Source organism: Sarcophilus harrisii, chromosome 4, assembly GCF_902635505.1.
Source record: "Sarcophilus harrisii chromosome 4, mSarHar1.11, whole genome shotgun sequence".
NCBI classification, from domain to species: Eukaryota; Metazoa; Chordata; class Mammalia; order Dasyuromorphia; family Dasyuridae; genus Sarcophilus; species Sarcophilus harrisii.
In genome coordinates this window covers 289396375-289408743 of record NC_045429.1, presented here as the reverse complement: position 1 = coordinate 289408743, position 12369 = coordinate 289396375, and the positions used below count along the sequence as shown (strand labels likewise).

At 37.4% G+C, this 12369-nt stretch overlaps 1 protein-coding gene across 5 annotated transcripts in view; it reads left to right on the top strand.

The window, feature by feature from the left end:
• PLSCR3 (phospholipid scramblase 3) overlaps positions 1 to 11916 on the top strand; it is a 34129-nt gene extending 22213 nt beyond the window's left edge. Inside the window, exons 8-10 of one of the 5 annotated variants that reach the window (XR_004233753.1) lie at positions 3351 to 3997; positions 5482 to 5680; positions 10605 to 11916. The gene's annotated coding sequence lies outside the window, so the exon portion shown is untranslated. Of the gene's footprint in view, positions 1 to 3350; positions 4517 to 5481; positions 6041 to 10604 lie in introns of those variants that run through there. The other 4 variants (XR_004233754.1, XR_004233751.1, XR_004233752.1 and 1 more) reach the window with 4 other exon arrangements.
• Positions 11917 to 12369: the final 453 nt, after the last annotated feature.

The following is a 12369-nucleotide window of genomic DNA, read 5'->3' as shown; positions in this document are numbered from 1 at the left end:
ATCTGATTTTTCTTGTGTAGCATGATAATTGTGGAAATATGTATAGAAGAACTGCACATATTTAACATATTGGCTTACTTGCTGTCTAAGGAGAGGGTAAGGGTAAGAGAGGGAAAAAAAATTGGAACACAAGATTTTGCAAGGGTGAATGATGAAAATTATCTATGCAGATGTTCTGAATATAAAAAGTTTTAATAAAAAAAGAAAAAACATATGTTGTGTTGACTGTGGTCAACCTCCACAACTGGAGCATTGTCAGTGTCCTACCTGGTCCTATGTAAAGTGAGATAGGATAGACTTCTTCTTCAAGGAGGCTTCTCTGAGTATGTACAACTGCTGGATTTTACCTGAAGATTCCTTCTTGCTCCAAAACTTGATGGTTTCTTCATCTATCTGTGATCTTTCCCCTTTGGGGATCAGGAGCTCCTCAGGGACATAATTTTGCATATGAATTTTCTCCTGCAGGTGGATCCTATCTAGAATGATTTGAGATTGTTCTCTTGACTCAGGCCAGAATTACTACTATACTGGACCAAGTCCTGCCTCTCAACCTTCCCCATCTCCCCTACCCCACATTCTTTCCGTTATCATTTAAAATTGTTCTTTTTCAAACTGGACTTCTGAAGCCATGGGTTTTTGGAAGTCTTTGTGCTTGGCTCAGATAGGAACTGCCACATTGGAACTTTCCCAAAGACCCTGAAGTAATTTTTACCTGACTTGACTCTTACAGCCAAAGGATCCAGAGTAGGTTGGGCTGATCTGATCTTGGATGCTTAGTAGCTCAAGCAAGGAACATTGAATCCTCTTGAAGATTCCAGGGGCCATGTGGATCCTGCATTTTGCTGTTTCTTCTAAACTTTGATCTATGTAGATCAGGATTTCTGTAGTATTCCAAAGTTCTCTCTGTGGATTCCTAGGTTGGGTGAAGGAGTCTAAACATGATTGTTTTCTATCTTTTACCAGAATGCTACATCTCTAAACCTCAGTGGAGTGTTTACTGGAGATATGGGATTGTGGAATACCACCATCTTCCCAAAAAAACACACTTTCCCATCTCCCACTCCATCCCTAAGGAGTGGACTCAGAGTTCAAGCACTCTCTAAAATTCATTTGCCTCAATAAATTTTCTTCTGAGTGAACCAAAGTTCTAAGGTCCTGTTATTGGATCCAGCATCTTGGCTCTATGGGTCAATCTATTGCTGGGGTGGATCCCAGTTACTTCTCATGGTTCTCATGGCAGATCACAAACTTAGAATCTGAACTTGACTTCCAGACTTCTAGTGACTCTCTTTCCCAAACCTTTAAAGCTTTTACAGCATCAGATCCTCACTTAGGATCAGAAAAGAATATGTAAAACAGAGAAAAGAAACAACATTAGAGACACTCCTTCATGGGACATAGGATAGCAGCCTGGTTCAGAAAATAGAGGTCCAAAGCTTCCTTTTTTTTTCCCACTAGAAGGCTTCTATCAGTCCTTGCCTCCTCACTTGAACACAGCCAGGATTGTACTTTGGCTGGTTAATTTCTTTTGAATGCAGTTTAAATTCTGCAACCAGTTGAAAGACTCCCCTTTTTCACATGATAAGGAGACTAGAATAAAGTCCACATGGATGGCATCAGCAGAGCAAGGCGCCTGTAATAATATGGACTGGCCCCAATGTCCAGAGTCCTTGCATTATAAACTTATTAACAGAATGAATTAACAAGAAATTATGAACTTATTTATAACTACTGTTATAAACAGATAGGATGTGAATATTAAAACTTCAAACATAAAACAGTTTGCCAAGTTGCTAATTAGGCAGTTTATCCTCACTGAGCAACAACCAAAAACTTCTCAGTACATATCCCTCAATAAAGCCTCAATCCAGCCTAGGCTTGGGCCAGTCATCTTGTCAATAGCCATCCTCTCCAAAGAACCCTTCCCTGCCACCAATCAGCTCAAACTGAATAGGCCTGAAGTAAACCTTTGAACTTCTTAACTTCATAGGGTCATTCCCAATTCTAGATTAGTACAATATATTCCATGAATATCCAAAGAAAACAAACAAAAAAGGATAAAGACAGTCAGGTATCTGGCACAAGCCCAACTAGTTGAGTATCAGCAGCAAAGTCAATTTTGCATGAAGGTGGAGAAAGGCCCCGTTTTTAGTATCCTTCACTGGAATTAGCATAATGCCACCTGGAGAGTCACTGCTAAAAGGTCAAACTAGGTATTGTTTCTTCTCTTAGTCCCCAGTACCTATGAAACTACAAGGCGGCTCAGTGGATAAAGTGCTGGGCCTGGAGTCAGGAAGACCTGAGTTTAAATTCATCATCAGATACTTACTAGCTAGGTTACCTCTGTTTTCCTTAATCTACTGGAGAAAGAAATGGCAAATGGCAAACTACTCTAATATCATTGCCAAAAAAAAAAAAAAAAAAAAAAAAAATTCTAATGGGTAGCATTTTCATGCTGTGGTCCACAGGATCACAAAGAACTGATGCAACTGAATGACTGAACACATGTCCCTGTGCAGTGTGCACTGGACTTGAACTTGGGATGGACTAAGGAATCACTCAGGCAATATTTGTCAGATTTGTTGCTCAGAGTTTTTAATGTAATTCTAAAGTACCAAGTCCTTTATGTACTGGACCACTATTTGGTCAGCGATAGCCAGTAAGTTTGTCTTCCCCCAAAGGTCAAAATAATGAATCATCATGTCCTCAGAGTCCCTTGAAGTTTCCAGGGAGCCCTGGGTTCATGCTTCATTGGAATGACCTTTATAACTCTTTAGGCTTTGCTATATATACATGGCAGATGAAATGCTGGTGCAGATTTCAAGTCCTCCAGAGCTTTACATCCTTTATGATTCTTGTTCATCTTTTCATTTAAGTCCTCCATAGAGAAGTCACTTAATGCTCCAGAGACCTTTCCCTGCTTTTATTAATGTATCATGAGTGTAGTCTTTACAGAAAAAAATGATGGGCTAGAGGTGCAGGATGACACATTTTGGAACATAGTCAATGTGTGGATTTGTCTTATTTGACTCTGCATATTTGTTACAGTGAAGGAGATTTTAAAAAATTTGGAAGTAGGGAGGGAAGGATTTAAAAAAAGAAGGAAAGAAAAAAATGAGTGTCAATGAAAAAATAATTTTGGATAGAAGAGAACAGAAGGAAGTTTGGGATGAGATTCAACCTGTTTATACTTGGAATTAACATGTTGAACACACATACACACAGACACACAAGCATGCATGCATACACAAGTGTTTGTAGGCATGTGTGCATTACAAAAAGTTATACCTAATAGAAATTTTCAGCTTCATGTATAATCATCTTTTTTTTTATTCTTCTTTGTATCCAAGGATCTTGGTGTTCATTGAACCAGTATTTCCCATTGTTAAAACCACAAAAAAAAATTAAAATAAAAAATATGAATTTCATGGCTGGGTACTAGTGAAGAACAATACAACAAAGGGTAACAACATGGAAGGTAAGATTTTGTCTCCAATATAGCTGTTTCTAGCTCTTCCCCTCCTTTGAAATAGCTATCCACAGAAGAGCTACCTCCAAGTATACATTTTGAGGGATAGACTGCTATCTCACAGATTTCTCTCATGGTAGGTTTGACTTCTAGGTAATTTGGGCTTTGCCATCTGCTGCCCATCATTCTTGCCTCATGACCAACCCATCTTATTTTTTAGAAATATGTTCTTGATTTTTAAAGTTTTATTTATGCTTCATTTATATTATAGTCTGTTCCCATTAAAGCACACATACATACAAAGAGTTTATACATATATAGTAAGAACTTAATAAATGATTATTGGAGATGATTCAGTGATGGATGTGTTTTATACCACTCCTGACATGTAAGACACTGATAGTATGTGAAACTTATATTTATGATGTGTTTTTCCCTTCCTCCTTGGGTTAAAAGAACTTAGAAGGATCAAAACTTCGGGATACAAAGATAGATGTGACAAAAATCCTGGCCTTAAAGCGTTTACAGGTGAATAAATAGATGGAATTATATATATGGAATTTTATATATATATATACATATATATACACACACATAAATATGATATAGCATAGATAGAAAATAGTGGTATCACAAAAAGTATTATGTATCTGGAACCAAAATGTATTGATTTGAATTACAGATTTGTTGCTTGTTAGCCAACTTTAATAGCTTTTCCCACAGAGAACATGGATTTTGTTCCTAGACATTTATTTACGAGACAATAGGCTTTAAAATAGATTTAAATAAAAGAGAAAAGTAGGTAAACTACATTGAAATTCATATTAATCATTATTGTTCTAGACTATTAAAATAACTAGACAACATAAGGTTGGAATATTGCTGTGGTGTGAGAAATGATGAGCTGGTAGAGTTAGAAAAATATGGAAAGACTTGGACTTATGAAGGGAGATATTATACACCTTCAGAAAACAAATACCAAGCAAGCATAGTTTGGTCTTACATAGATGTATATGAATCTATATGTGTTTATATGTGTATGATTATAGATATCTATGTATATGTATGTATGTATGTATTTATGTTTTGTTAGTGTTGTTGTTTCCCACCATCTCTAGAGCCATCTCCAGTCATCTTGATCTATATTTTGCCACTGAATCTATGACTCTGAAAGAGAAAGTGAAGTTGGTTACTTTGCAAAGCCCTCCCTCACTTAGATTCAAACTCACTTGCATGTCATGGTATCACCTCCCTAATGTCATGGTACTCTTAGAGAACAAAGGACAAAGGATGAGTATATGTATGTGTATGTATGTACACACACATATATACACATATGTGTATATATACTCACTTAATTCTAGTTTTCTTGGAGTGGGAGAGGAAGGGGTAAAAATAAAGTAAAAGGTGCACAGCAGAGAGAGACCAAAAGAAAATTAACAAGGAAGCAAAGGAAAGACAGACTGTTCTGAACAAAATATATAAAATTATATAGGCTTTCTTGAGATGGAAATTTATTGCTTTATATTTTGAATCCTTTCATATTCTACTGTGCACTGTTTTTTTTTTTTTTTCTTTTCCTATTTTGCATTTAAGTTTAAATAAATAAATAAATGATTTTGAAAAGAGGCAATTGACTCCTGGAGAGAGGGGAAATTTAAATGTCATCTGAAGAATAATTTCTTGTATGAAGAGACACATTGGGAAAGGACTAAAACAAATTCTTTCTTAAAATACTGAGGAAGTATATTGTTCTCTTTGAGGAAAAAAATGAAGATGGATAGCTAAAAAGTACTAGAGTACTAGCCCTGGGAGTCAGGAGGATTTGAGTTCAAATCCAGCCTCAGACACTTAACACATAGCTTTGTGATTCTGGGCAAGTCTTTTGACCCCAAATGACTCTCCAAAAACATTATAAAAATAAAGAATGAAGAGAAATTTCCTGATAGAACTGAGTTTTATGCATTTTAGTCAGTTAGCAAATAAACAATTATTAAGTGTTTATTTTCCAGGAATAATATTAAATGCTGGAACAACAACAAAAACCAAAAGATATTTCCTGCTCTCAAAAGAACTCCTGGTCTAATGACAACATGGCAACAACTACATAATACAAGATACGCACAAGATATATACACAGTATATATTTGAAATAATCAATAGAGGAAAGATCCAAGAATTAAGAAGATTATGAAAGGTTTCTGATAGAAGGTAAGATTTTAGCTTTGATTTGAAGGAAGCCAGTAGGTAGAAATGAAGAAAAAAGATCTTTTTAAGCATAGGGCACAGTTACCGATAAGTCCCTGGAATTAAGAGATGGAGCTTTTTGTTAGAGAAACAACAATTGAAGAGGGTGTATGGAAGGAGTACAGTAGAAAGTGTAAGAAGACTGGAAAGCTTGAGGGTCAGAGCAGGTTATGAATATATTTTTTTAAATTAGATTTTGAAGGTAATTGATAATTATTAGAATTTATTGAGGGAGGCAGTGACATGTTAAGACTTTCAATTTAACACCTGTCAGATTAGCTAGAATGACAGGGAAAGATAATGTGGAACGTTGGAGAGGATGTGGGAAAACAGGGACACTGATACGTTGTTGGTGGAATTGTGAATACATCCAGCCATTCTGGAGAGCAATTTGGAACTATGCCCAAAAAGTTATCAAACTGTGCATACCCTTTGATCCAGCAGTGTTACTACTGGGCTTATATCCCAACGAGATACTAAAGAAGGGAAAGGGACCTGTATGTGCCAAAATGTTTGTGGCAGTCCTGTTTGTAGTGGCTAGAAGCTGGAAAATGAATGATGCCCATCAATTGGAGAATGGTTGAGTAAATTGTGGTATATGAATGTTATGGAATATTATTGTTGTGTAAGAAATGACCAGCAGGATGAATACAGAGAGGATTGGTGAGACTTACATGAATTGATGCTGAGTGAAATGAGCAGGACCAGGAGATCATTATATACCTCAACAATGATACTGTATGAGGATGTATTCTGATAGAAGTGGAATTCTTTGACAAAGAGAAGATCTAACTCAGTTTCAATTGATCAAGGATGGACAGAAGCAGCTACACCCAAAGAAAGAACACTAGGAAATGAATGTAAACTGTTTGCATTTTTGTTTTTCCTCCAGGGTTATTTATACCTTCTGAATCCAATTCTCCCTGAGCAACAAGAGAACTGTTCGGTTCTGCACACATATATTGTATCTAAGATATACTGTAACCTCTTTAACATGTATAGGACTGCTTGCCATCTGGGGGAGGGGGTGGAGGGAGGGAGGGGAAAAATCGGAACAGAAGTGAGTGCAAGGGATAATGTTGTAAAAAATTACCCTGGCATGGGTTCTGGCAATAAAAAGTTATTTAAAAAAAAAAAAAGACTTTCAATTTAAGATCATTGTGATAGCTGAATGGAGGATAGACTGGAATGAGAAGAAACTTGTGGCAGAGAAACCTATCAGAAAAATATTACAATAATCCAAGTATAAGTTGATAAGATTTTCTATCAGGATGGTAGAAATGTCAGAGGAGAGAGCAAAAGGGATAGATGTTATGAAAATTAAACTGACAGGTCTTGGCTGGATTGAATATAGAGGTCAGAGAAATTAAGGAAGTGAGAGTGTCTGGAGGATTGTAGTATGCTCAACAATAAGAGAAAAAGAGAGTAGGAACAATTAGGAACAGTTGGAAGAAGGCAAAGTTGGAGTGGGGGTGAGGCAGGGATAAGTTCAGTTTTGGACAAGATGTCCAATAGACAGTTGATGGTGAGAGACCAGAGATAAGCAGAGAAGTTAGGGTTGGATAAGTAGAAGTGAGAATCATTGGCCTAGAAAGGATATAATTGAATCCATGGTTGTTGATATCACTAAGTGAAATAGTATAGAAGGAGAAGAGAAGATAGCCCAGGACAGATCCATGTGAGACACCCACAGTTAGTGAGCATGACCTATATTAAGTTCTAGCAAAGGAGAGTTGGATAGATATGGGAATAATATCCCTAAGATATGATTAGATAGGTTAGATAGAGAACAGAGTAAGAGTACAAAGGGAAGGGTGTGATTCACTGTGCAAAAGCTGCAGTGAGGTAAAAAAGAATGAGATGTGAGAAAAGACCATTAGATTTGACATTTAAGAAGTTGGTAGTTGTTTGGTTGAATAATAAGGTTGAAAGTCAGATTACAGAGAATTAAGAAGAAAGTGAGAAGAAAGTAGAGGGATCTATTGAAAGTGGCCTCCTTAAGGAGTTTAGCTGTAAAACAGAACACATATGGGATAACAGTTCATGGGAATGGATGAATCAAGTGAGGGGTTTTTGAGGATAGAGGAGACAAGATTATGTTTGTAAGCAGTAGGGAAGCAGTCAGTAAGTATATAAGTAAGAATGGGAATAAGAAGGGACAGTCTGCTGCAGATGATGGGATAGAATGTGATAATTTGTGCATGTAGAGGGATTTGTCTTGGAAAGGAGAATCACCTTATTTTATTAGAAAGGAATGAAAGAGAAGATAGCAGCAGAAAGCATTTGAGTGATGTGAAATGAGAGGGGGATAACAGGGAGCTCAAGATGAATGTCCTTAGTTTTTCCAGTAAATTATAAGACAAGGTTCTAAGTTGAAAGGAAAGGAGGGAAAGTGAATGAGATAGCGAGCTAATTAGAAACATGTAAAAGGATTTCCTTGCAGCAGTGGAGACCCAGTTGAGGTTATTTATCATATATTTGTAGTGGACTTGATAGGTAATTTGAATGATCTCAATTCCTGGTGGTCAAGAGGTCAGTGGCAATAAGAGAGTTGTTAAGAATCCCCTTTAATCGGCTGCAGATTTAGGAGTGAAAGAATTCACTTATTCCTGAATTATTATTTGCAAAATCAAAGTTTATTGTTGGATAGAAACCAGTTTACCAAGAGACCAACTTCTATAGTGGCAGATCTATTGGAAAATGGAGTTTTGGCACTGAGAGAATGCTTTCTCAGCGGGCAGAATGGTCCTGGCAAAGTGCATAGGTCATCTGCAAAGACCTTAGTTGAAGAAGGCTGTTATAATGGGTATCTTGGTGGGAGTTGGGACACCCCTGGCAGATCAGACCAGGATTCTTGGTGGGGGGCTTCAAGAGCTGAGGTTCCCAGGCTTAGATTCTTATCAGTTTTCAGCCTGGATCTCCTATTGGAATTAACAACACTTCAAAGAGATCCTTTTTTGACCAGGATTTCTAATTGAATCAAAGGCTCTGGCATCCCGGAAAGATAACTTATCTGGGGCGGGGGAGGAGGGGTGATGAGATATGCCTTCCCCAGAAGGGGCTGAGACTCTGAAAGGGATCACAGATCAAAAGGAAATACAGTTTCTTAAAGAGACTACAGCTTATAATAAAGGAAACAGTTCCCTCCTGCTTCAGATTTAAGCAAGATTATTTTGTGACTTTTTTTTTTGTAACATTGTACATATGTAGGTATGGAGGTAGCAGATGGTGAAAGTAATCCAAGATGATACTTTGCAGGGCAAAATTGACAATTTCTTAAGGGACTCAAGAGAAGAGGACAGTGAAAAATTACCTTGAAATCACAAATCCTGTTCTTCGTTCACACTATGACTCCTAATCCCTCAACTCCTCAGTTCTTTACCAGGCCATCACCCCTCCTTTCCTCATCTTGATACTTTGGTGAACAAGTTCAACTCCATACTACTCTCTTCTTTTGAGAATTTAGTTAATACAGGAGTAATGGCCTGGGGAAAAATTGATGGGTCAAGAGGGTGGAGGTGATGATGTGAATTAAGAATAGGTTTGGGGGTTACAAAGGAGAGGTAGAATTGAAGAAGGGACACTGAAACTGTAAAAATCCTTGAAGGAGAAAATCTCCTTCAACTCTGCCTCAGTGAGGGACCCCACCTGAGGGACAAACACTTCCATTCTGTTGTCTAGAAAGAAATTCATTCAATTCAAATTCCAGCTCAAGCTGAAACCCAGCGATGACCCAACTTGGGACTCCAACCACAAGTTCCCTTCAGCTTGTAGCCAAAGCTCCTATTATAAAAGAGCCAAACTAAAATCCTTTCTTTGCAGAGGTTCCAAACATGCCATGCTATGCCAAGGAGCCTCTGTCCACTGGAATATTCTTTTCCAGTGCCACACTCTCTTTACCCTCACTTATTTCCCTAATGAGACTTTATGCCTGTCTATCAGGATTTCTAATGTTCCTTCCCAATCCCTATAAGTTTAATTATCTATCTAGGTTTTGGGGTTTGTAAATTCCTTTACAGAGAATCCCTGCATTGCCAGAAGGGAGTCTCCAAAACTCCCTACCTTTGCGTGGAATCCCAAGGGGTTGCAGGAGAGCCAAACCTCTCCATTTGGTTCCCTGAACCCCGAATTTGCCACTAGACCTTATAATATAACTCTCTGACCACCAGAAACCGTACTCTCATTTTGGTTTCCTAAATCTAGACCTTATCAATGTGACAATAGATTATGATTACATGAGAGAATTTGAGAATTCATGAAGTATACCATGAAGTGGTACATTTATGGTTGATGGCAAAATCAGTATTATGACCACTTTGTGTGGAAGAGCTGGGGTGGAGGAGTAGGTCATGTGAAATTAATAAATTGAGGAAATATGACATTAAGATGTTTGAGAGGGAGAGGTATCACTATGGAGGTGAATGTTGAAGTTCCCTAGTATGAAGATAGGAGTTGGGGGAAAGAAAGACACTGAACTCATTGAAAAAAAGAAGGGGAGTATTCGGAGGCTGATAGACATCTACCAGTATTTTGTTTAGGTGGCAGATATGAATGATGAGGGTGTGAAACTGTGTTCCCTTTAATCTGTAAAAGTAATCACTCTGAAATTGTGTTCCCTTTTGATCTGCAAAAAAAGTGAGATTGGGGTCTCCCAGACTCCAGAGAGTCTATGAGAGACAGCATATCACCCTGGCTGGGCTTTTCTAAGGCAAATCACCCCATTGATCTTTTGGGGATGCAGGCCCTTTTCAGGAAATTCCAAATTCCTGAAGCCTGATTTCCATTCAACTGGACATCTAGGCCTGGGGACTTTGGCTTTCTTTTCAACCTGAAACCTGAATCTCAAGATTCCCTGTTAATGGGAAATTTTAAACTCACTTCTTTGCAGAATGTCCAAAGCCTGCTAGGACTTCTGCCCGATGTGGAGAGACCCTCTTCTCAGCAAAAAATCTTTTGTTATTTCTCTGCTGGGATTTTGCCACTGAAGAAGTCAGTCTTTCTAGCAAAGTTGGCTTCTCATCCAACTATAAACTTCCCTTTTTGCCACCTAAATTCATCGGATTCATGAATTCTTTCATGAGGGATCTGCACCAGCAAAAAGGGATTACCACAACTCTCTGACTACCACTAGAACCCCATCACCTGGAATGGAGAAAGTATGTCCAAAGGAGTTTGGTAAGCATTGAAGAATGACTTCAGATAGGTTTTCATAAGAGTTTGGTCTCTGACTGAAGTTCTCTCAAAGCCTGTGGCAGTTTAGAAGAGAACAGTGCTTCCTGTTAAAGGAATTGGGTTACTTTCCTTCTCTCAAGACAAGAGATTAGGCTGAAGGTTAATGGAAATGGCTTTTATCCTCATCCCTACTGTGGAGAAGGAATCCTAAAGAAAATTCCTGATTTTGATATCCTGAGAAAATTGAATGGTAGAACTGTGTTTTTAGGATTAAAAAACTGAAAGCTGCAGTAGATGATTCTGGCTATGATCTTTCTTACTGTTTTGTAGTCCACTTATCTCCCACTTGTCCATGTGGAGGTACTCTCTCCCTATCTCTCTCATTACTATTTATTCATTGTCCTTATTTGTTCTCTTCCTGAATTGTAAGGTAATTTGGGAAATGCTCTACAGTTTCTATCTTAGTAAAATTGCAGCATCTTTCTCTTTAATTGAACAATTGGCTTTAAACCACCACACCAGTTTATTAAATATCAGTTACAAAAGAAAAGGCAGAAACTTATTTTCCCATTTTTGCTCTTCTTTCTCTCTATACTGCCACCCACACACACACTCCTCCAAAAAATCCTCCTAAGCTTAAATGTACATCAAAGTTATTGCTAATACTATTTATCAAAATATTAAATAATTATTTGCTATGTATAAGGTTTGAGAACATTCATAGCCAAAGTTACCTTGAATGAGAGGAGTACCAGTAAATTTTAGCAACTGGCTCTTTATGGAAAATGGGATTGTATTTATGAGGAAACTGTACCTATGACACACTTTTAGGCTTAATCTGCCATTATTAACATTTTCTCCATTACTTTCTTAAGTGTAGAGTGATAATCAATAAAATAATAAATCAATGCCTGACTTTTTTATATATGCTGATTTTTGAGGTATAAGTGATCACTTTGAAAGAGATCATAAAAGTGGGAAAAGGACTTTCAGGTGTGAAAATATTTGTAGCAGCCTTTTTTTGTAGTGTCAAGGAACTAGAAATTGTGTGGATGCCCCTTTTGGAATGGCTGAATAAGTTATGGTGTATAGATGTAATGGAATATTATTGTTCTATAAAAAATAATGAGCAAGCTGACTTCAGAAAAGCCTGGAAAGATTTTCATAAACTGATGCTAAGTGAAGTGAGCAGAACTGAGAGAACACTGTACACAGTAAGAACAAAATTATGTGATGATCAACTGTAATGCACTTGGCTCTTTTCAACAATGAGGTGATTCAAAGCAATTCCAATAGACTTGTATTGGAAAGAGCCAAGCAAATAAATCCAAGTGAATGTGGATCAAAACATAGTAATTTCAGAAATGTAGTTGCTTGTTTGCTTGTTTTTTTTCTTTCTCATTTTTTTCACTTTTGATCTGATTTTGTTTGTGCAGCATAATGAATATGGAAATATGTTTCAAAGAATTGCACATGTTTAA